This window comes from Schistocerca americana, chromosome 2 (assembly GCF_021461395.2).
Source record: "Schistocerca americana isolate TAMUIC-IGC-003095 chromosome 2, iqSchAmer2.1, whole genome shotgun sequence".
In the NCBI taxonomy this organism is placed as follows: Eukaryota; Metazoa; Arthropoda; class Insecta; order Orthoptera; family Acrididae; genus Schistocerca; species Schistocerca americana.
In genome coordinates this window covers 1,111,113,217-1,111,137,441 of record NC_060120.1, presented here as the reverse complement: position 1 = coordinate 1,111,137,441, position 24,225 = coordinate 1,111,113,217, and positions in this window count along the sequence as shown.

Below are 24,225 nucleotides of genomic sequence, written 5' to 3'. Positions count from 1 at the left end.
ATTGGAATTCAGGAATATTTACTTCGTATCCTTTCGTGAAGGGGTTTCGTAAAATCATGTTTAATAACTCTGCTTCAGTGGCACTGTCATGGGTGTCTCCGCCGTTATTATCGCGCAGTGAAGGTATTGATTACGTCTTGCCACTGTAGTGCTTTATATATGACCAGAATCTCTTTGGGTTTTCAGCCCGATTTTGAGACAGAGTTTCGTTGTGGAAATTATTGAAAGCACCTCGCATTGAGGATGCAAAACTTTGCCAGTCTTGGGGATTTTGCGTTCTTTTAAACTTGCCATGGCCGGCCGGAGTGGCCGAGCGGTTCTAGGCGCTTCAGTCTGGAACCGCGCGACCGCTACGGTCGCAGGTTCGAATCCTGCATCGGGCATGGATGTGTGTGATGTCCTTAGGTTAGTTAGGTTTAAGTAGTTCTAAGTTCTAGGGGACTGATGACCTCAGCTGTTAAGTCCCATAGTGCTCAGAGCCATTTGAACCATTTTGAAACTTGGCATGCTTTTCTCGCTGCTTCTGCAACAGCGATCTGACCCGTTTTGTATACCATGGGGGACCAGTACCATCTCTTATTAATTTATGTGGTATATATCTCTCAATTGTTGTCGATACTATCGCTTTGAACTCATTCCACAACTCTTAAAAAGGCGTAAAGAACATTTTTATCGGCTTTTTTAAATAGATATACTTTGTGTTTCTTTTTGATGGTTGTAGGAGTTACGGTATTCAACCTAGCAGCTACTGCCTTGTGGTCGCTAATCCTTGTATTCGTCACGATACTCACTATTTGTCCAGGATTATTTGTTGCTAAGAGATCAAATATGTTTTCCCAACCATTTACGCTTCGAGTGAGCTCATAAGCTAATTGTTCAAAATAATTTTCTGAGAAAGCATCCAGTACAATTTCGGATGACGTTTTATGCCTGCCGCCGGCTTTAAACTTATATTTTTCCAGCATATCGAGGGTAGTTTAAATTCGCCACCAACTATAATTGTGTGAGTGTCTTAGCCGGGGGTCAGTAAAACGACCCAATTAACAGTTAAATCCGATTGTCAAGTATAAACTCTATTTCGCAGAAACTATTTACTTCAATTTCAGTACAAGGCAAACTACTTCCGACAGCAATAAATACTCCACCACCAATTTTCTTTAATCTAACCTTTCTGAACACTGTTAGATCGTTTCAAAAAATTTCTGCTGAGCGTATTTCTGTCTTTAGCTAGTTTTCTGTACTTATAACTATTTAAGCTTCAGTGCTTTCTATTAGGGCTAGGGGCTCAGGTTCTTTCCCAACACAGCCACAACAATTTACAACTACAATACCTATCGTTACTGCAGCTAACTGACTCCTTTTTACCTACCTCCCGTCAGACAGACGCTCTTTCTGTGGTTCTCTGAGGCCCTCTAACCTAAAAAAACCACCCAGTCCCTTCCACACAGCCCCCGCTACCCGTGTAGCCGCTTCCTGTGTGTAGTAGACTCCTGACTCATTAAGCGGAACTCGGAAACCCACCACCCGAGGGCGAAAGTCGAGGAATCTGCATCCTACACGGTCACAGAACCGCCTGATCCTCTGATTCAGACCCTCCACTCGGCTCTGCACCAAAGGACCACAGTCGGTTCTATCGACGATGCTGCAGGTGGTGAGCTCTGCCTTAATCTCGCAAGCAAGACTGGCAGTCTTTACCATTTCCGGTAGCTTCCCAAAACCAGAGAGAATCTCTTCTGATCCAAAGCGACATCTATCTGAATTCTGCCGCATTCTTTGCGCTTGTTCTTCTAAGCACTTGTATGCCTCAGTTCTGTGTTTGTAATAGCAGGAGTTGATTCATCTAAATCAGTCAGGCAGTAGACATATTCTCAATTTCTTTTCCTGTTGGTATGTTATCCTCTTGCAATGGAGATCTACTGCGGTCATTAACCTGCAACGTTTCAGTCCCTGTTCACACTGACAACACTCACTTAATTAATTATATTTTGAAGGTCATCCTCAGAGTGAATGTTCATCAGTGCTTCAGGACGTAAACTTGTTGAAGACAAAGCGTGTTTTGGAGGGAAGCCAAACATCACTTCATACGGAGATCTTTTAATTCCAAAATATCCAGCGCTATTCTTCATTAGCTATACAAATCTTAATGCTTGACTCCACTCCATGGTGTTGTGCCCCTACGTCCATGTGGACGGCATATTTTCTATGTCTTGATATGCTCGCTCTAGCTGCTTTGGCTCTGTGTCTAGGTTTACTGTGGAAAATCTTAAAATTGGGCCGTAGTTGAGTTAAGCTGCTCATTATTTTGGTAACTAACTCTGTACCATTGTCAGACTGCAATACTGTGGGAGCGCCTAACAACATGAAAATGTGAATAATGATATCGCGTACCTCTTCAGCTGTTTTGGACTTCAGTAGCCTGAGAACAACGAATTTGGTGATGTGATCCTGATAAAACATTACAAATTTGTAATCTCCGTCTGGTTGCTATTGGAAGTCGATGAGATCAACGTGACATCTGGAATTTAGCTCCTTGAACAGCATTGGCTTCACTACCATTGCTTTTTCCTGGCCGTTTTTTGGTTTTGTGAACAAGGCTCACACAAACTAAGATAAATTTGGATATCTCTGTATGTTATATTACAGAAATTTAACTTCAAGTACTTCATCATTTGGTCACGTCCACCGTGGCCAGTCATTAGGCTCTGAGCACTATGGGACTTAACATCTATGGTCGTCAGTCCCCTAGAACTTAGAACTGCTTAAACCTAACTAACCTAAGGACATTACACAACACCCAGTCATCACGAGGCAGAGAAAATCCCTGACCCCGCCGGGAATCGAACCCGGGAACCCGGACGCGGGAAGCGAGAACGCTACCGCACGACCACGAGCTGCGGACGCCAGTCATTACATGAGCATCATGCAGAATATCATACAGTTCTTCATCATAAACATAGTATTTAATCTTACCTTCTTCAGTTACAGCTTGTATTAATTTGGTTACTCCATTCACTTCCAACACTCCATGTCTCTTCAAAAGCTTCTAGACGTTGCCGTCCCTCTTTCGTCCAGATTTTAGTGATTTAGTGTTCCTGATAAGTGACTCGTACTTTTCTCTGTCCATGAAGACAGAAGTATAACTGATATTTCCCCGTTCCACTCTAAGATGTTCGTAGAACTTCACTGACTCAACCATAGCTGCACTGATGTGAACTGTAACTGCACTACTATAACCACAGCTTCACAACTGCAAACCGTAACGCCACTACTGTCGTCCATAACTGCACTGATGTATAACATAACAATAACGAGCTGACGACAATTCCATTCATGCTGATGTGTGGTAGCATTGTTGGACGCACCGTTAATAACCCGAGAGCAGCAATGGCACACCTTCACTAGTGGATAATATGCTGCTGTACACTTTATGTAGCTGAGTACAGTGGTGGTTCACCTCACTGGTGGATGTGTTTTTCAGTTTATGGTAAGCTCTCGCTAATCATTCTAATGATGGTATACAACCACTAGGGAAGGTTTACCTCCCCTAAACTTCCCCTTCCACTATAGCCCATACGTTCTTCGTCCTTTTAGCTGTCCATCATTAATGTCTCAAATTTAAAATGTAAGCAGTCCAAACATTTTTATTTTCCTGTTACCTTTGTTTTCTCTTTATGAATACTCTTGGCTGAAGATCGGAATTGTACCGCTACCAGCCCACCCCATATGGGGCATGGGGAATGAAATAACAATACACAAAAAACGTCTTCGTCAGCCTTCGATGGCTCACCTGAAGATGTCTAGTCCGAAATATTGTGCGTTGATTAAACGACGACCAGCTGCTAGCCCAAAATTTGTTTGAATGTTCAATCTGCCGGAAAATTTTTAAAATTCACACAGTATATGTATTTCGCTAGGATCGGGCGTCTGTATTTTCTGCTCATCGAACTTCTTATCACGCTGTTATCATACTGGTCGTCCATCAGTTCTTCAAGACCCAAAATTATTCGTTATTGACTTCTTGTTGTTGCCTGCAATGGTTCTGTAGGGGTACGACACAATTATTCTGTCTACAAAAGCAGTAGTATATTATTTCTTTCGCCTCCATAGGTAAGGGTTAAGCCTGCCAGACCGCTATCTGAAGAACACAGATTTAATTCCCTTTACTGCCCGGGCCTTTTACTCGGTGGGAACAGTGGAACGCAGAGCACTCAGCCTCATGATACCAAATGAAGAGCTCCGTGAGTGAAACATAGCCTCTTCACGACCTGGGAAACTGAAAGCGGCTGAGATAGTGGTGACCTGGCTCCATGCTCCTCCTTACCGCATCGCCGGCCAGAGTGGCCGTGCGGTTCTGGGCGCAACAGTCTGGAGCCGAGCGGCCGCAAAGGTCGCAGGTTCGAATCCTGCCTCGGGCATGGATGTGTGTGATGTCCTTGGGTTAGTTAGGTTTAATTACTTCTAAGTTCTAGGCGACTGATGACCTTGGAAGTTAAGTCGCATAGTGCTCAGAGCCATTTGAACCTTACCGCATCTGATTAATGCCATTGGCAGAGTATGACATGGCTGCCGATCGACAGTCGACAGGGCTATTTCCTGTAGGTGTTAACTACAGGGCGAGCGTAAAGTCTTTCCGTGATTACAGTTATTTTTAAGGAACTACGCTAGATGAAGTTATGCAGTTCATTGCAAACTATAGGTTACCTCAAAGAACTTTTTGTATGTACGCATACACATGTGCTCCATTTACTCTCTGCAGTACGTTTAGGAGATGTTCAATACCTGTCCACGACTTCGCCAACGTCTGTTCCGTTGCCGCCTCTAGAGCATCCCGTATTCGTGCCATAACAGGAACTGCTGACCTGAATACTACTCTTAACGTTAGCCCACAAAGAAAATTAAAGTAAGTTATGTCTGGTCAACATGAAGGCCATGTTATTCGACCCTCACTACTGCTCCATCGGTCTAGAAATGTTTTATCCGAGAACTGGTGCACAAAGAACCACCAATGCTGCAGTGCGCCATCTTGTTGAAACAGTACTCATGATTGAATTTCATGCAGCTGAAGTGCAGCGTGAAGTTACAATATGTTCAGGTGAACTAGTGCCACAGTACGTTCGGTGGAAAAGAACGGTGCAGTAATTGTGAGGGGAAGCCACATCACACATTATCTTTCGGTTTGTCCCTTATCTGCTGTACGATGATGTGTCAACTGTCCGATCCACATTATTCCTGTTCATCTTCATATTTTCGCGTCGCAATATTTGTTCCATAATATTTCCAGCGTGCGGCAGCATAAATTTCAGTTCTTCTTCTGGTGTTTCGGCTTTATAATTTCCAGCCGTCTTCACAGTTAGCCGCGTAACTCACGCTCCATTTTTGTTTATTTATTATTTGTGTTAGGCTAAGGTACAGTGTCACTGGTTGGTCTCGGTCTCATTATTTTGGTGTAAGGGTAAAATTGTGGCATGCGACCACAGATACATGTGGCTGCATGCGCAATTGCGTGGTCCGCTGGTTTAAAAGTACGGAGCAAGTGCTGGAGCTTGATTATACGATCACCACGCAATGCCAGTGCCTATGTACTTGTGCTACCTATTGCCTGTTGTCTTGAACTTCAAGTCCCAGTGCCACAATTTCAACGTGACGTGAAGGTCGCTACATCGGGAAAGCAACTTTATTGACGTTGTCAGACTTTGTGTCGATTCGTTCCAGCACATTTCCAGGAAACTCGGCACTTCTCGGCCTATCATCTGGCTGCAAAGCTTGCAACAGTTGCACTTCGTATATAGAGAAGTACAGCCTTTTTTGTAAAATATTCACGACAGTGCTCTGAAGTCTGCCCGTTTCGCTGGAAAAACGACATGTTGATTTCCGCGGACTGCTCTGAATTGCTGTTGGGACGGAGTCAACGTTGTCGTCACTCACACCAGGTCTTCCGCTTCCTACAGTGTCAGCAACACTTCCAGCCTCTTTGGTTTCTCTGGCCATTTAGGAACTGTCGACGAACTATAGTAAGTGACGGCGTTTCCTAAAATCACAAAACGTTGCACTTCTTCCTGCATAGACGCCATTGTGACAATGACACTCCTAAATTACGCTGCCTGTAACAACAGAGAGAGATAGGGAACCAAATGCTGTCAGAGCACTTGTATAACAGTATCCATAAAAACTTTCAGTTAAGCTATCATTTGCAATGAACCGCATCGATGTATGTAGCATAGTTCATCACAAATAAATTTTTGAAATTACGCAAAGCTTTTATGCTCATCCTGTACGTTCAAACAGGAATACAGTTTACTAGGCGCGCTTAGTGTCACTTACATGTAGTTGCATTTAAAATTTCATCAGATAATTAAATAACATTAAATAACAAGAAATATCAAATGTCCAATTTTTGTCTTCTGTAGTAGCTGGATCGTCATAGTTAAAAATGTCAGATCATAAAATAAACGAAGCTAATATCACGCCAGACAGCTTCAATAAAAGGATTTATTATGGTTCTTGTTAGGTTGAAAAACTCTGTCATTAATTTACTGTAGCAGTACTAAAGACAGCGTCGTACAGAGTAGAGGCTGGCCGAACTGAATATGCACTGATCTTTTAATGGTTTACAGGTGAGCCTAGAAATTTATAGTTGTAAAAATATCCTCAGGCTACAAAATACAGAGTATTAACACATCTGAAAAAGTGTCTCATATGCAGTTAACATCAATGGAACTAAGAAGCTAAGCATAGGATCGGTATTATTCATGTACAAACCGTAACGCCACTGGAGATTAGAGCAACCTTACATACAGAGGGAAGGACTCTTCGGCGCTTGCTTCTTTACGCTATTCATTTTTGGAACACAGCATGCGACCAGCCGAGAGAAAGAAGTGGGGACACTTCCCGCACGAAGCGCCAGGTATCTGATACAACAATACTCGGGCGTATATGGCGCCAGTTGTGCCTCATTTGTTCGATCGATGTGCTGAAAAGTGCTGTACCACCCACTACATTCCCTGGACCTAAGCGCTTGTGACTTGAACTTGGTTCCTAAGATGAATGATGAACTTCATGTCATTCGCTTCAGAGTTGTTATAGAGATCCGACGGGCAACGGACCGCTTCGCTGGAACTAGATCAACGCTACCGGCGCTGCTGAGGGTATCTTACCCTACGACTTCCACATCACTGGGGACGAGTTAGACATCATGCTGCTGGCTACTCTAAAGGACAGTAAAGCAGTGAAACACTATGTATTTTGTGTAAGCTGTAAATACACATATCGAAAAAAAAAAAAAAAAAAGATTGCGTCATCCCAGTTCCCAGAACTCCTGAAGGCAGACGTTGAGAGTAGATACTGTATCAGAGACACAGTCCCTTTGACTATTCAGAGACGTCACTAAACCCAGCCCAAAGACGTAAACAACCAGGCATGACCAGCGCCTATTACACGGAGGGGGTCCGACAGCCGATCAGTTCCAGTCATTCCACCAGGAAGGAGGTACACGGCTCGTGTTGTCTGTAGTTCAACCACGCCTAGACGGTCAATACCGCGGTTCGATTGCGTCCGCATTGTTACTTTGTGCCACGAACGGCTCTCAACAAGGGAAGTGTCCAGGCGTCCCGGAGTGAACCAACGTCCTTGTTCGGACATGGAGGAGATAGAGAGCAGAAACTGTCGATGACATGCCTCTCTCAGGCCGCCAAAGGACTACTACTGCAGTGGATGACCGCTACCTACGGTTTATGACTCGGAGGAACCCTGACAGCAACGCCACCATTTAAATAATGCTTTTCGTGCAGCCACAGGACGTCATGTTACGACTCAAACTGTGCGCAATAGACTGCATGATGGCCAGCTTCACTCCCTACGCCGATGGCGAATTCCATCTTTGCAACCACGACACCATGCAGCGCAGTACAGATGGGCCCAACAACATTCCGAATGGACTGCTCAGGATTGGCATCATGTTCTCTTCATCGATGAGTGGCGCCTGTGCCTTCAACCAGACAATCGTCGGAGTCGTGTTTGGAGGCCACTCGGTCAAGCTGAACGCCTTAGACACACTGTCCAGCGAATGCAGCAAGGCGGAGGTTCCCCGATGTTTTGGGTTGGCATTATGTGGGGTCGACGTACGTCGCTGGTGGTAATGGAAGGCGCCGTAACGGGTGTACGATATGTGATTGCCATCCTGCGACCAATAGTGGAACAACATCGGCAGCATATTGGCGAGATATTCGCCTTCATGGACGATATTTCGCGCCCCCATCGTGCACATCTTGTTAGTCACTTTCTTCAGAGTGGCCGGCATGTTCTCCACGCATGAACCTTATCGAACATGCCTGGGATAGATTGAAAAGGGCTGTTTATCGACGACGTGAGCCACCAACCACTCTAAGGGATCTACGCTCCATCACCGTTGAGGAGTGGGACAATCGGGACCAACAGATCCTTGATGAACTTGTGGATAGAATGCAACGACGAATAAAGGCATACATCAGTGGAAGAGGACGTGCTACTGGGTATTAGAGGTAACGGTGTGCGCAGCAATCTGGAGCACAACCTCTGAAGGAGGTGGCTGTATGGCCTTATAACATACAATCTGTGGTTTTGGTGAGCAATAAAAAGGAGCGCAAATGATTTATATGTTGATATCTATTCCAATTTTCTGTATAGGTTCCGGAACTCGCGGAACCGAGGTGATACAAAACAGTTTTTGATGTGTGTATATAGTTGACACTATGTAAGTTCTAACTTAACTTCACTGGGAAAAGTTATGATGTTAACGAAAGTAAGTGCTCTAGCTTCTTGTAAATTATAAAAAGGTAATGGACTGTGCAAAACGACAGTTTGTTGCAGAGGCGGACAGCAGCAACAGAGAAAGAGATTGTGAAAATTTTTGTTTTATGGATGGTCACAACTAGGACACTATCTAGGGAGCCCTTGTGTAACGGTTATGATCACATGATAGGGACATGATCTTTAGTGGGAAGTAAGGGTGAGTGTGCAAGCTGAGGAGCCGATGAACTGGATAACTCATGTGTAATTTGTCTCGCTGCAACCGTCCTAATTCGGTGTGACGAACCACTGACCTGGTCACATAGACAGATGTTATAGAAGCAACACAAATAGACATTCGTAGTTAGTCCTAATAGTTTAGTTTCAATTTATTGTGCCTTATTGGATTACATCGCAAGAATGGTGATTCTTCAGAACGATTGATTGTACAGATTTGTAATTTTGTCTGTGAAATATTTTCCCAGCCAAAATCTAAAACTAACACTAACCTCTTGTTTATTGCTAAGAGCTATGGAAAGTTTCCCTCGGCCCTCGAGCCTTGGGCGGCTCACAATAGATTTCGTCTGTGTTTTTCACTGACGCTACTATTGGCAGCGAGAATCGGTTGTAGCTTGTCGCTAATTATCCACCGTTGGTGGGGCAGTAAGAGCCAAGCAGTAAGTGACAGCAGTCTAGAGGGCATCGCGGGTCGAGTTTCGCCCTTTAGTCCTGTTTATGTCAAGACCTGGTTAACTCGTGAAGTCAGAGTTACGACACTCAGCTGAGTAAGGCGATTTTCTGTCCGCGCCCGATAATTTGTGCAGCTTTGATATTCCATGCTGTGGGCAACTGCGTGCTGGGAGCCCCACTGGATATTTCCAGGACCATGAGATGTCTGCTAATAGTGCGTTTATAACCTACTTAGTCTTCTGAGCATCGCGACCAGTTTTTCAGTGGCTCTAAGCTGAAGGGGCTTGTTGCTGTTATGCACCGCTTGACTGCCTTTGAGATGGCTCCACAATTGCCTTAGCCCACTTGTTGACGCTGCCTCCTAATAAATTTTAAGTTAATATTATCTGTATTGCTGAATGTCCCGATCTATGGAACCTTATTTAAAGTTTTACTTAAAGTTATGCATCTCCTTTAGAATATGCTTGCATTGCCATTGTTATGAACTTCGGCTAGCTATGTTTTTCCTAAACATGCTTAAACACAAGGTACTGTCTCGATTATTATGTTTCGTGAATAGTTTCAAATCATTTAACCACAATTACTGGTTTGAGCTGAAACTTGGCCTGTACTTGCCTCGCGTGTGGATAACCTTAACCTATATTGCTGTTTTGCTACTTGACAAGACTTTCAGTAGGTTTTATGCTGGTTTTAGCAGTGTGTTTGCCCTCTTGTATGTTAACAGCGTGTTTGATTTAAAAAAATACTGTTTTATATTTATTCTGGTATTGTGTTTTGATGTTTGTTGAGGTAAATTCATTTCTTATAGTCGATTATCGCTGTAAGCCACTAATTAGCCTTACCTTATGACTCATAATTATTTGTGATTATTTTATTTATTTATTCATGCTATTATGTGGTGGTTAAATAAATGTAAACATTCAAAAGACAAATGACGCTGTTAGTGTAGGTTTGCCCTTCCATGCTTTCCTTGTCCACCCAATACTGTGATTAGGGATTTCAATTCTAAACGCTGGAAGTAGAAAATCCCCCCTGAACTTTCTCAATTACTCAATTTCCAGATCGTTGTAAAGAAACGCTGGATGTCAAACCGTCCTCCAACGAGACAACAAAATACGGGCCGCCATAGTGCTCTCGTTAGTTTGTGTATGTTTTAACACCATATTTACAGGCTTTAAACTGACACAGTTTTCAAATGAGCGTACCATTTCAAGGAATAAATTATTCAAAGCCTCAACTACTGTTTCGCTTCCACTGTGCGTCAGCGATGCGTGAACGCATGTGTTGCCAGGGGTTATCCGTCATTTCCGTCACGCTACGTGCCGTTTCAAGTCGCACGCGTCATCTAGGACAGCTTTGGGAATTATGTCCCTTCATTCGTGTGTGTTATCTCAGCCAACGATCTGCTCTTCGAGCGATGGGCGCTCGTCATAGAATATTATGATGCGCTCCAACGACACGCAACGCACGTGGCCGTCGCTGGCTCCGCATTTTAACTGGATGACGCTGCGGTGTGTGAGTGTGTGTGTGTGTGTGTGTGTGTGTGTGTGTGTGTGTGTGGTAGTTACCGTGCACATTCTACATACCGTTTATGAAGTGGCTGATATACAGCATCAGTATGGATAGCGTTAGAAGTAAAGACAAATATATGCAACACTACACTCAAGCTCATAGTTTTTTAATTCTTTCCTATGGACAAAATGGACGTCCTCAGTTTGGAGACAAATGTATTTTAAATAACAACCCACGAGTTCTTAAAGAACTTATTCGAAGTTTTGCTTAATCCTTTTGGACAAATGAGAAATATTCATGAAATACTGTTGGTAGCGGTGAAATATTTAGAACAAAATTATTTTCCGAAAGGGAAATCAACAGCAACAGAGAAGAAACATGAGGTTACTGAACTATAAACTGGGTCTACATATAAAATAATGTGTGCGAGCCTATCAAGGATAGGCAAAACCTTCTTGTATGATCTGTCTTTCGTCTACCATATTAACATGTAAACGTAACTGAAGACATCAGACAAAAATTTGGCTTTAATTAAATAGCAGCTCCAGTATTTACTATCATAACTGTTTTCGTCAAAAACGGCTGTGTCACAATGGTAGTTTTCTTCAAGTGGAGCTGATATTTAAACAAATTTATAACAATGGGTAAAAATACCCTGTGTCCGATACGATGAGCATGCTAAACAAAATAAATACGTAGATCATTTCATAACTCACCAGTCATACAAGAACTGTTTGAAAGCACTTTCGCCGGCCGGGGTGGGCGAGCGGTTCTAGGCGCTACAGTCTGGAACCGCGCGACCGCTTTGGTCGCAGGTTCGAATCCTGCCTCGGGCATGGGTGTATGTGATGTCCTTAGGTTAGTTAGGTTTAAGTAGTTCTAAGTTCTAGGGGACTGATGACCTCAGAAGTTAAGTCCCATAGTGCTCAGAGCCATTTGAGCCATTAAGTACACTTTCGTAAGCGTTGGATGAGACAAAAACTCTTCCGGAACAGTTCGAGGAGTTCCGTGGTACACACACCTAGTCTGATCAAAAGTGTCCGGATTGCAATACTGACTACCAGATATCACGAGAGGTGAGCCCGCCAGGATGAAAGAAAGCAGGAAGTACTGTGCTGCCAGTAGCGAAGCAGTGACAGCAGAGTGTATGGATCAGGACAACTCAGTGACTTCGAACGTGGATTAGTCGTTGGATGTCTCCTAAGTGACAGATCCATCTAGGAAACTTCAACCCTTCTGAAGCTTGTGATTTCATTGTGAAGCGGTAACAGGAAGGAACAACCACAGCCACACCAAGACGAACTAGACCTCATGTACCTACAACGAATAATTCATGAGGATATAATCTCGCTTCTTTAAAGTAATTAGATAAATAAATCAAAAATTAATTTCTAAAACAGTGTTGCATTTAACTGCATTAATAACTCTGACAGCTCTGTGCGCCCTCTGTAAGAGACTCTGTGGCTTTCCGGACTCGCAGTTGGATGTGAACAGCCACCGGTAACGGCAGTTTAGGAGTGAATAGCCAGCTGTGATGACAGCTGGAAGTTTACAGTTAGCAGTGATGGAGGTTAGAGGTCTGAAGTGTTAGCGCGAGTGGACGGTCTGGTCGCGTCCGTCATAGAGATTTAAAATGATTGTCGATTATATAATTTTTTGGAACTGGATTTCACGTCCGATTACATAATTTTTGAACTGGTTGTCACATTATTATGGTAAAATCTGATAAATGCATTGTTTGCTCAGCAACAAAATCTTTCCTTTGCTAACCACATGCCTATTAGTAGTTAGATCCTACAGTAGTTAGAATCTTTTATTTAGCTGGCTGTATTGGTGCTTGCTGTATCGCTGTAGTTCGTGTAATGAAGATTTTCCGTGAGATAAGTGACTTATGAAATGTATGGGTTATTGTTAGGATTTCTCCTAATTGAGGGCCATTCTTTTGTGTTAATTATTTGAGCAGCCAGACTGTGTATCGCTGTATATTGTGGGTCATAAATGAGTAGAATAACTTTGAGCTGTATTGTCAGGGAAATTTCTCTAGGTCTACGTTGAAATGGTAAAGACAAGCAAAGAGGCAATATGTTCAGTTTGACTCAGCAGTTTAAGCAGGTTCACTTGAATTCAATTTCACTCAGTAGTTTCAGAATTATATTAAGACATTTCACCTTCCCAGTTATTTCAGTTTAAGTAAGTAAAAAAATTATTAAATAAAGCAGTTCCTATAGAAATGTTTCCACATGTAATGAAATTGGAACTAGATGTGGACAGGAAAGGTCAGACAGGTGAAAAAGACTTAATGTTGATTTTATTATTAACAAATGCTTACACAGTTTGTTCAGTAAGAACACTGGAGACATGGGCTAGATGCTGCACCCGTAAAACGACGTAGGAGTTCCATGGAGCAGCTCCGATTGATTCCGAGCAACGTGTTCCTGTATAAACGCCTTCATATCAGATAGACCGAAGTGTCGTTAGTAAACGCGTTCTTCTAGGTATCCGCAGAGCGAAAACTGACATGGATTCAGATCAGGTGATCTGGCAGACCATGTAACCGGTAAACCTCTGGAGATAATAAGTTTGTCGAAGGCTGAGTTAAGCAGATCTTTCATTGGAGGAGCGACTTGAGGTTTTGCCCTATCTTGCCTGAAACCAGAGGTTTCCACTCAGTTAAGCTGTTTCAAAGCAGGAATCACATGCTGTTTCAGGAGGTCTCGATAATGTGAAGACGTCACAGTACACCTGGCAGGCTCTCTGGGTGCATTCTCTTCAAAGAAGTAGGGACCGAGAACAAAGGTGATGTGAATCCGCACCAGTCACATAAGGTGAGTGCAGTGGTTCTTCGTGCACAAGACTCAGTTTTGTAGTGCCTGAAATTCGGCAGTTCTGTGTATTTACTGCACCTTGTACTGTAATATGCCCGCATCTCGTGGTCGTGCGGTAGCGTTCTCGCTTCCCACGCCCGGGTTCCCGGGTTCGATTCCCGGCGGGGTCAGGGATTTTCTCTGCCTCGTGATGGCTGGGTGTTGTGTGCTGTCCTTAGGTTAGTTAGGTTTAAGTAGTTCTAAGTTCTAGGGGACTTATGACCACAGCAGTTGAGTCCCATAGTGCTCAGAGCCATTTGAACCATTTTTTACTGTAATATGTTCCTCGTCCCTCCACAGACTAGTGTCCGGCTACAGGCCCTCAACTTGCACTCCATGCCAGACGCCGAAGAGTAAGCGTTGCTGCCGATCGTGAGGTTTCAGTTAATGCACCGTCTGGATATTGTACGGATAACAGTATAAAATAGATCAGAAAACTTTCCGTACCGTGAAGTAGAGAAGATATAAAATGTAGACTGGCAATGGCAAGGAAAGAGTTTCTGGAGAAGAGAAATTTGTTAATATCGAGTATAGATTTAAGTGTCAGGAAGTTTTTTCTGAAAGTATTTGTATGGAGTGTAGCCATGTATGGAAGTGAAACATGGACGATAAATAGTTTGGACAGTAAGAGAATAGAAGCTTTCGAAATGTGGTGCTACAGAAGAATGCTGAAGATTAGATGGGTAGATCACATAACTAATGAGGTATTGAATAGAATTGGGGAGAAGAGGAGTTCGTGGCACAAGTTGACTAGAAGAAGGGACCGATTGGTAGGACGTGTTATGAAGCATCAAGGGATCACAAATTTAGCATTGGAGGGCAGCGTGGAGGGTAAAAATCATAGAGGGAGACCAAGAGATGAATACACTAAGCAGATTCAGAAGGATGTAGGATGCAGTAAGTACTGGGAGATGAAGAAGCTTGCACAGGATAGGGTAGCATGGAGAGCTGCATCAAACCAGTCTCAGGACTGAAGACCACAACAACAACCGTAGGATGGAAAATTCCTGCGACACTGCACGAGCGATAGGACTACCTCCCGACGGAGGTTCGAGTCCTCCCTCGGGCATATGTGTGGGTGCTGTTCATAGCACACGTTAGTTTAAATTAGTTTAAGTAGTGTGTAAGTCTAGGAACCGATGACCTAAGGAGTTTGGTCCCTTAGGATTTCACACAAATTTGAAAATTTCAATAACTTCCACAGAGATAGGACGCCTTCGTCTTTCAGGAGCCACATAAAGCTCAGCTGTGTTTCCAAATTTCATTATCATCTTCTTTAATGACATCGAGCCTGTCCTCAGACCTGCCAGTCGACGATATTGTATCAATGTAGCAATGCAACTGTTGTCGTTCACATGAACCAGTTAAACCAACAGCGTACGGTCTCTCTTCTCGATACATTTACACTATGTGATCAAATCTATCCGGACACCCCCAGAAACGTACGTCATTAGACATCGTGAGACAGCAGAATGGGGCGATCCGCGGACCTCGCGGACTTCGCACGTGGTCAGGTGACTGGGTGTACTTGTGTCATACGTCTGTACACGAGCTTTCCACACTTCTGAACATCCCTAGGTCCATTGTTCCCGATGTGATAGTGAAGTGGAAACGTGAAGGGACACGTACAGCACAGAAGCGTACAGGCCGACCTCGTCTGTTGACTGACAGAGACCGCCGACAGCTGAAGAGGGTCGTAATGTGTAATAGGCAGACATCTATCCAAACTGCATCAGAATCCATTGCAAGTACTATGACACTTAGGCGGGAGGTGAGAAAACTTGGATTTCATGGTCGAGCGGCCGCTCATAAGCCACACACCACGCCGCTAAATGCCAAACGACGCCTCGCTGGGTGTAATGAGCGTAAACATTGGACAATTGAACAGTGTAAAAACGTTATATAGAATGATGAATCACGGTACATAATGTAGCGATCTGATGGCAGGGTGTGGGGTATGGTGAATACCCGGTGGACGTCATCTGCCAGCGTGTATAATACCAACAGTGAAATTCGGAGGCGGTGGTGTTATGGTGTGGTTGTCTTTTTCCATTGAGGGGGCTCGTACCCCTTGTTGTTTTGCTTGGCACTATCACAGCGCAGGCCTGCATTGATGTTTTAAGCACTTCCTTGCTTCCTACTGCTGAATAGAAATTGGGGAATGGCGATTGCATCTTTCAACTCGATAGAGCACCTGTTCATAATGCACGGCCTGTGGCGGAGTGGTTACACGACAATAACGTCCCTGTAATGGACTGACTTTGCATAGAGCCCTGACCTGAATCCTAAAGAACACCTTTCGGATGTTTTGGAACACCGACTTCGTCCCAAGCACCGACCGACATCGATACATCTCCTAAGTGCAGGACTCCGTGAAGAATGGGCTGCCATTTCCCAAGAAACCTTCCAGCATCTGATGTGCATCTTCAAGTTTTCGCGGCGTACAGATTGTTTCATAAAATTTCTGGCGTGAAAGAAGCAATTAAATTTCGGTTGGTGAAGAATGTAATTAATAGAGATATCGGCTTCAGCTTGGACAGATGATGGAACCCGGCAATTTCTGCAATTGAATCTCAAAGAAGTCGCGACGGTGCAGTTCTCCTTGACACATCGATATCACCATGCAAATCGACTGCGCAGCCATAGATTTAATTCCCATGCATTTTTTACACCTACTTGCCGCCTATCAACGTCTCTGGCGCCTTGTGTATCTTTGGCTGCATACGCATTGGTTCGATCCTCGGGTGAAAGAGAACGGAGCAAGTGCTGGAGCGTTAGACACCTCGGCTCACTCTGAAGATGGTTGAATGGTATTCAGTCGAAATATTAGAAGAAGAAGCTGAATTTCTGCGTGTGCACGCTCGAAATTTTATGGAACTTCCAGCACTTCATTGATCATATGCCTGCGAGAGTGGAAGCTGACATTAAGGCTAAGGATGGGCCACAACCATGTTGAATTCCAACATTACCGATGGAGGGCGCCACGAAGTCGTTTTCAGCCACGTTTTTATCACATAGTATGCCATTTACTTACGCTATGGTGTTTGCTGGCGCGTGTCGCTGAGGGGGCCAACATCTGGTGGGAGCTTGAAGTGTTAGAGGGGAAGGAAAGGGCATACGCACAGCAGGCCTGACCCAAGAGGTCACGTTTGACAGCGAGCAACCTGCCGAGGCGATGGCGCCTGCAGATCCAGGCTCTTGGAAGCAGGTACCCAGAGGTGTATATGAAACTGGTCGGGCGGAAAACTACCCCATGACGACGGCCCCAGCTGAGATTCACTGCGTGGGAAGACAGGTGCTATTGCGAGTACCAGAAGACGAGCACGATTTATGTCACTGCCATCCAAAACAAAATCATGTAGCTGTAGCCACTGTTCAAGATGTGACGACACTAGAACACTTCCGCAGTAGCTCTTGCCGCCACACATCGGCACAAGATACTTAAAAACATTTGTACTTGCGAGGTAACCCTATCCAACTGTCAACTAAGAGTAGAACTACCTGATACTCTATCTTAGGGCAGAACAAGATCAGAAGGGTATGAAAAGCACAAGTAAGAAGATTTTTGAAGACACAAGAAACGAAGAAACTGAAGAGAAAAGGTTCAATGCACAAGCACAGAAGAGTACAAGCAAAAGGAGATGTCTAGCTATAGAAAAACAAAATTAAGCATGTGGTGTCACAGCCAGACACCACACTTGCTAGGTGGTAGCCTTTAAATCGGCCGCGGTCCGTTAGTATACGTCGGACCCGCGTGTCGCCACTGTCAGTGATAGCAGACCGAGCGCCACCACACGGCAGGTCTAGAGAGACGTCCTAGCACTCGCCCCAGTTGTACAGCCGACTTTGTCAGAGATGGATCACTGACAACTACGCTCTCATTTGCCGAGACGATAGTTAGCATAGCCTTCAGCTACGTCATTTGCTACGACCTAGCAAGGCGCCATAGCATTTGATATTATTTTATATTGTGGTTATAACATGTACCGTCAAGAGAGATGTTCTACAATTGTGGATTAAAGTTAAGTATTACATCAACTACGTACTTTATTTGCTACTATTAATTCCTTTAACTGTTCCAGACCTCACGCCAATCTGCGTGAGCTTAACGCGTGCCTTTCGGCTTCCTCTCATTGTGACTTGGCTGTCTTGCCAAATCACAACAAAGCAACCATAGTAAAAGAAAAAGATGAGGACTGTTAAATGCATACACAGTCACCTTATGCTTTATTCTGCGACGTAGTCTCCGAAATAATGAGGTTGTTCAGCAGGGCTAGTCTCATGCCTCCCTCTGACACCATACCCTGGGCATCATCCACTTGTCTCCCGTACCAGCCCACTGATGGGAGCAGCAGCCATAATAATACTGAATATTTGTAGCAGACAGTATACTGGCTCCACATGGGTTGATCTACCATCAAACCTGGACCATTAGAACGCAGCGTGCACTCGAAACACTAGTGCATTAGCTCCTCTTGGCGTCGAGAGGGTGCACAGGCTGAAACGTCAGAATAATCCATGTAGTGTTGTAACGTCACATTCAGTTTCATGCCAGTGTCACCTTGTCAAAACCTAGTGTCCCCCTCCCCCCCCCCCCCCTCCCTCCTCTGAAACGCGGTGTCTCCATGTCACGAAAACCTACCATTTCAGTGTACCTGACCAGCAAAAGAGTAGAGTCTACCGACGATGATTATATATAGCTCCACAAACACTGTACTCTGTGTTGATTCTTGTGCACTAGTCATACGTGAAGTTACTACAAATGATTTTATTTCCTTTGTTTAAATGTTTTGTCCATGAAGTATTTCTGTGTAAAGTACCTGAACACAAATATGTCTTAATACTTTGTATTTATTTAACTTAATAACGCCCATGATAACTGTACAACCTAATTATTTTAGAGTTGTTTAAACGTACAGGTGAATGTAGACCACCTATAACTCACTATATTTGTTTACTTAGATTTGTGGAATTGTTAATCATTGATTGGTTGCGACTGGGTAGCGTCGTAGAGTTACATGCCTGAAGAGTAATTTCACGCTGGCTCTGACAGCAAGGAGAAGTCGATGGGCTCTGCAGTCTTCGAAACAGATGCGGACCGATTCAGATAGCACTGGAGGTAGGACAAATTTCATGGCTCTGAAACAAAAGGACGTCAGGAGTGTTTACTGCCTCACTAGAGATAACGTCTTACAAGCGCCGCCAAAGGCTGTCTAAGCACGAAAGAATGCGCGGGTGACATCTGCCACAGATGAGGTCTAAGTGCCCGGAAATTCTCAAGCAAGACGCCGAGACATATTCCCGCCACAACGCAGAGAAAAGAACCTGACTGAATTTGCTGTCGTAGGAGGACATAGAAAGTTCTAGAAAGTTATGTTGGTTGGCTGACAGCTTCATGGCTTGTAGGGTGGGAGACATTCTGTTAGTAGCAGGTTGCAGGACTGGCAGCATGCAGAATGCACACTAACAATGCAAGGTTTGCTCTAAACTGGAGCATGGCTTGGGTATCGAGAAGACGCATATCGCTAGAGAGCGTCGCGAGACATTGCTGGGAAGGCGTGAGTGCACAGTCTCACTTCTAGATTTCATAAAGTGCCGAGTACGCCACTAGGAGTAGAATCATTTATTTCTCTGTGAGCAAAGAAACGAATCTGAGCTTCTTAGTGGAGACTGAGACTTTATGAAGAACTTATTTACGACTACACACTTTAGTCAAGTGTGTGCTCCTGGCTTATGAGCAAGCAGAGTTCTTGATTAGTGTCCGGCATTGTACTGAAATAGTTTTCGGCCCTAGGAGTTTGTCGACGCTGTTTCACATCCTCTGTGTAGTCAGTATTTACAGCTACACAACTGACTTCCGTACGACGGACTGCAGCACTGAGCAGATAGATGCTGCAGAATAATTATTCCCAGGACTGGATTCGGTATACACACACCACAGCTCGGGAGATTGGGTACTTTTAATTTAAACGTGTCAATTTCCATTTGGATGATCTCTGAGCTCTTCAGTGTCATTGCCAGTCATGGCTGAGTTCGATGCGAATTAGTATCAGCCACTTAGTGTTTCATCGAATAAACCAGGTTGCGATTACGAATCAAATCATAGATATTTAACCGATCTCAGATTTGTATTTATGACTAGGAGTTAACGTTCTATACCAATTTAGTTTTCACTTTTACAGTAGATATCTTCACAGTACCGAGTTATTCTACTTTTCCTCGTATAGATCCTGATTATGTTAATTATCACAACTGGGGATTTATTAACATGTTATTCCCGGTAGCAGATTGTTATTGGCAGGGTTAATTTGGTTCAAATGTCTCTGAGCACTATGGGACTTGACATCTGAGGTCATCAGTCCCCTAGAACTACTCAAACCTAACTAACCTAAGGACATCACAGACATCCATGCCCGAGGCAGGATTAGAACCTGTGACCGTAGCGGTCGCGCGGTTCCAGACTGAAGCACCTACAACCGCTCGGTCACATCGGCACGCAGGATTAATTCAATTCTGTATAGGCATGAGCATTCCATTGGGAATACAACATTGACAACCATCACATATATGCACTCTGTATGTACAAGCGCACCTGGAGTAGCACTGGAGTATCAAGCAAGTGTCTCTAGAGACAGAGCATCTAGAATGGACATTCGTACACATTTAACCCCTAAATCAATACCATAGTACAGCTCAATGACTCATGTGCGAGACATTGAGGTAACCCACCATAGATATAGGACATACGCTGCGAGGATGGCTTTTTTAATGGTTGGCAGACAGCTATTAAACAGCTTCTTGATAAATGAGGCTATAATTATATATAGGTGATGCAAATGCTTCCTCTACCGAGTGAGGTGGCGCAGTGGTTAGCATACTGGACTCGCATTCGGGTGGACGACGGTTCAAACCCGCGTCCGGCCATCGTGATTTAGGTTTTCCTGGATTTCCCTAAATCGCTTCAGGCAAATGTCGGGATGGTTCCTTTGAAAGGGCAGGGGTGACTTCATTCTCAGATCCGATGGGAGCGATGACTATACTTCCACTGTACTGGGGGGAGGGGGAGGTGGGGGGGAAGGGCGGGGGGGAGTTAAGATGCTGCAAAGAGGAAAAACAAGATCCTTGGGACGAACATGCTGCTAGGTTTTCCAAGTACCTGTTCGTAATTGCTGTATAAGGCAAAAGTTTTGTGGATAGTATTTGTCTGGACAGAGATGCAAAAATTACTGCAAGGCATGCAGCCAATATAAAACATCCATCTCGTCTTCTCAAAGTAGTATCAGAATGCCATGTGACTGCGAGAGCTTCCAGCACTACTCACCTGTGTAAAATCCTCTTCCAGGAAGAAGTTGGAGTAATGTTCATTCTGTGTAGGCATATCGCTGTTTATGTTAAACTCAGACCTGTATTTTTCTAGTGTGCTGTGTGCCAGAGACCTGTTTCAGTTACAGTAACAACTTTTTGTAGGAATTATCATTTCTTTTACTATAGGTATTGTGAGGAATTCCTCATCTGTTACCATGGAAATGTAATAATAAACACCTTAATATTAGGTAAAATAGTGCAATCTGCAATTGACTAAATACGACTTTCTCCGATGCTGTTTGTATACATATAGAAGCATTCTCCATGAATGTTTTTCTGTATATGTATCTAAATAAAGAAAAATTAATGTGAGATTTTACTGCAAACTATTACTGCTGTGTGTGTGTGTGTGTGTGTGTGTGTGTGTGTGTGTGTGTGTGTCTGTGTGTGTGTGGGCGGGTGGGAGGGTGGCTGCAATACAATGCTGAGTGATTTTCTTTGGTGTCACATATAAGCTAGTGCATATGCCATACATAGAGTAGTGGGCCAAGGTGTCGCTACAGAGCTAGCACGCCACCACTTTGTCTCTCTTTAAGTGTTAATATTTATTGCATCGTCACTAGTCTGCATTCATGTAGTGAACTGATAGTGTCATTGTTTTCTAGCATTCAAATCTATTAGTAATTTGTATGTGGTGATAAACATATTCTTTTTTAATTCCTTTTTTAATTCAACATCGCCGTATATCAGATCTTAATTTAATTAGCACGCATAGATCAACTGCAGCGACAAGGAAGGTATCTGTTTTATTGTACATGGATATTGGAGATCCAGACACACTCTTATATCTTGCTGTATGTGGTACATACATAATAATAATTAGAGACAATGGTGAATATTTACTGACGGATATTGCAGCACATTGCTCTCCCCCTCCCCCCCCTCCCTTCCCCCCTCTCTCTCATTCTCTCTCTCTCTCTCTCTCTTTGCCTCTAGACTCATATGACTGATGCATATGACGTCATCGTTACTAAAGTTTTAATTTTTGTACCTCAGTCACAGAGCTGCTGTGTTCAGGGTGAGGCTGAGGGGATTATCATAATTTTGTACGCAAATATTGTTTACTGTTGTTCTTTTTTATTTTGTGATGGCGTGGGGAATAAGACAATTTTGTGTGAAAATGTTATCTATTGTTCTTTTTTATTCTATTTTTTAATGCACATAATTAAAATCAAACATCAGGCACAGTAATTTACTATCTTTGGAGAAACACTATTGATTAAAAATTTAGAGAACTATCATTTGAAGCTGACTGGCGAACAATTCTACTGTCGCCAACATCCATTGCGCGTAAGGACCACGAAGATAAGATACGAGAAATTAGGGCTCATACGGAGGCGTAGAGACAGTCGTTTTTTCTCTCGCTCTATTTGCGAGTGGAACAGGAAGAGAAGTGACAAGTGGGTACCCTCCACCATGCACTGAGCGTTGGCTTGCGGAGTAGCTATGTAGATGTAGATGTAGGTGTAGGTGGTGGGAACAGTCGTTATACCACCAAACAGCCTGATTCCTCTGTCAGAGCTGTATCCTCTGCAACATATACATTTCTTGATTGCTGGGTAGTCCGAATAAACTGTCACCATCTCGCATTTTCCTTCTCGATGTGTTCACCGCTACTTCTTATATGTTGGGAGAAGAAGAGTCGGTGGAGATTTCAAGAAAAAGATACGAAATTTCAGCAAATTCTGTTCACTGTCTCAGGAAGTCCCCCCATGCAATGCATCTGCATACCTCTCCGCAACATTGTGTTTATATGCTGACCAATATTCCAGTTTGCACATCTCCTGACTGCTGGGTAATTTGAATTGTCTGTCATACTCTCTACCATTATCATGTCTTTCCAGGCCTGATGAAAGCGACTGTGAATAAATGCGTCTTGACAGGAAACGCACTTGAGGAAGTCTTCCCTGCTCGACAGAGGTGCCTTGTCAATTGAGCACATGAGCCCTGGACATGCATACAAACAGCGAACAAATGATGGAATTATCTGTAAATATAACCCCTCATTATTATAACCAAAAAAGAGCATATAACGCATCTCTATACTGTGTAAAGAAAAGAAAAATATTGTCACCAAGAGGAGTAATTCTCATGACTTGTTGCCGTTGATAAGTCACACTTAAGGACTGTCACGTGACTGTCGTGAAGAACGCAACGCTTCAAACCCTATCTTGAAGACAGCACGTGCTCTAGGAATCAGTCTATGCATCAAAATTAATGATTGTAATATCAGCCACCATAATTTTTTCAGAGTGAAGCAGTACGATGCGTTATTTAATCGGATGCTTTGATACTTTATGTTGAGTGATTTTTAGTTCTCAGCACTGAAGCTCACACAAGACGTGTAAAATCACTGCTGCAGGGTCGGCTCTCATTTGTGCAGATCAGCGTCTGCGCTACCTCTCTCGCTCCAGCGCGTGAGTCCGGTATTGCATTGCGCTGCCACACGCTTTGTGTGTGTCTCTTCACACACAGACATGCATCGTGTAGACAATATGGTGAACTGTTGTAACACTATAGTAGTATTATTTAACAAAGGAAATTACGGCGATATGCTCATTTCAATGCCTTTATTAATGTAAATAATTCAATTTATTTTTTGAATGATTTTTTCACAAGCTCTCTGCATTGTTGCTGTAGGAAGATGGGACCAATATTCCTGTTTGCACATCTCCTGACTGCTGGGTCGTCTGCTGTCTGGATCAGATATCGATGGCAGGTGTATATCCTAACCAAAGCCATCAGGGCGTGGGGGGGGGATAGTCAATGCTGGCATCAATATCTCCACCACAAAAGTTGCTAGAGACGCTCCATCATACGGACCTTGTGCTAGGAATCCCTAACTCATCAGACGTGTGTCGAGCATATTTGGAAGGACGCCTGACACTTCATTCGGAGTAGATTTAGCATAGGTCAGCTTACTACTAGTCGTTTAAACATTCCGCACCACACAACAATACTTCTTCTGTATTATCTCGCGATAGTGTAGAACACACGCGGTTTTACAAGAGCAGCAATCTAGCAGCACAGG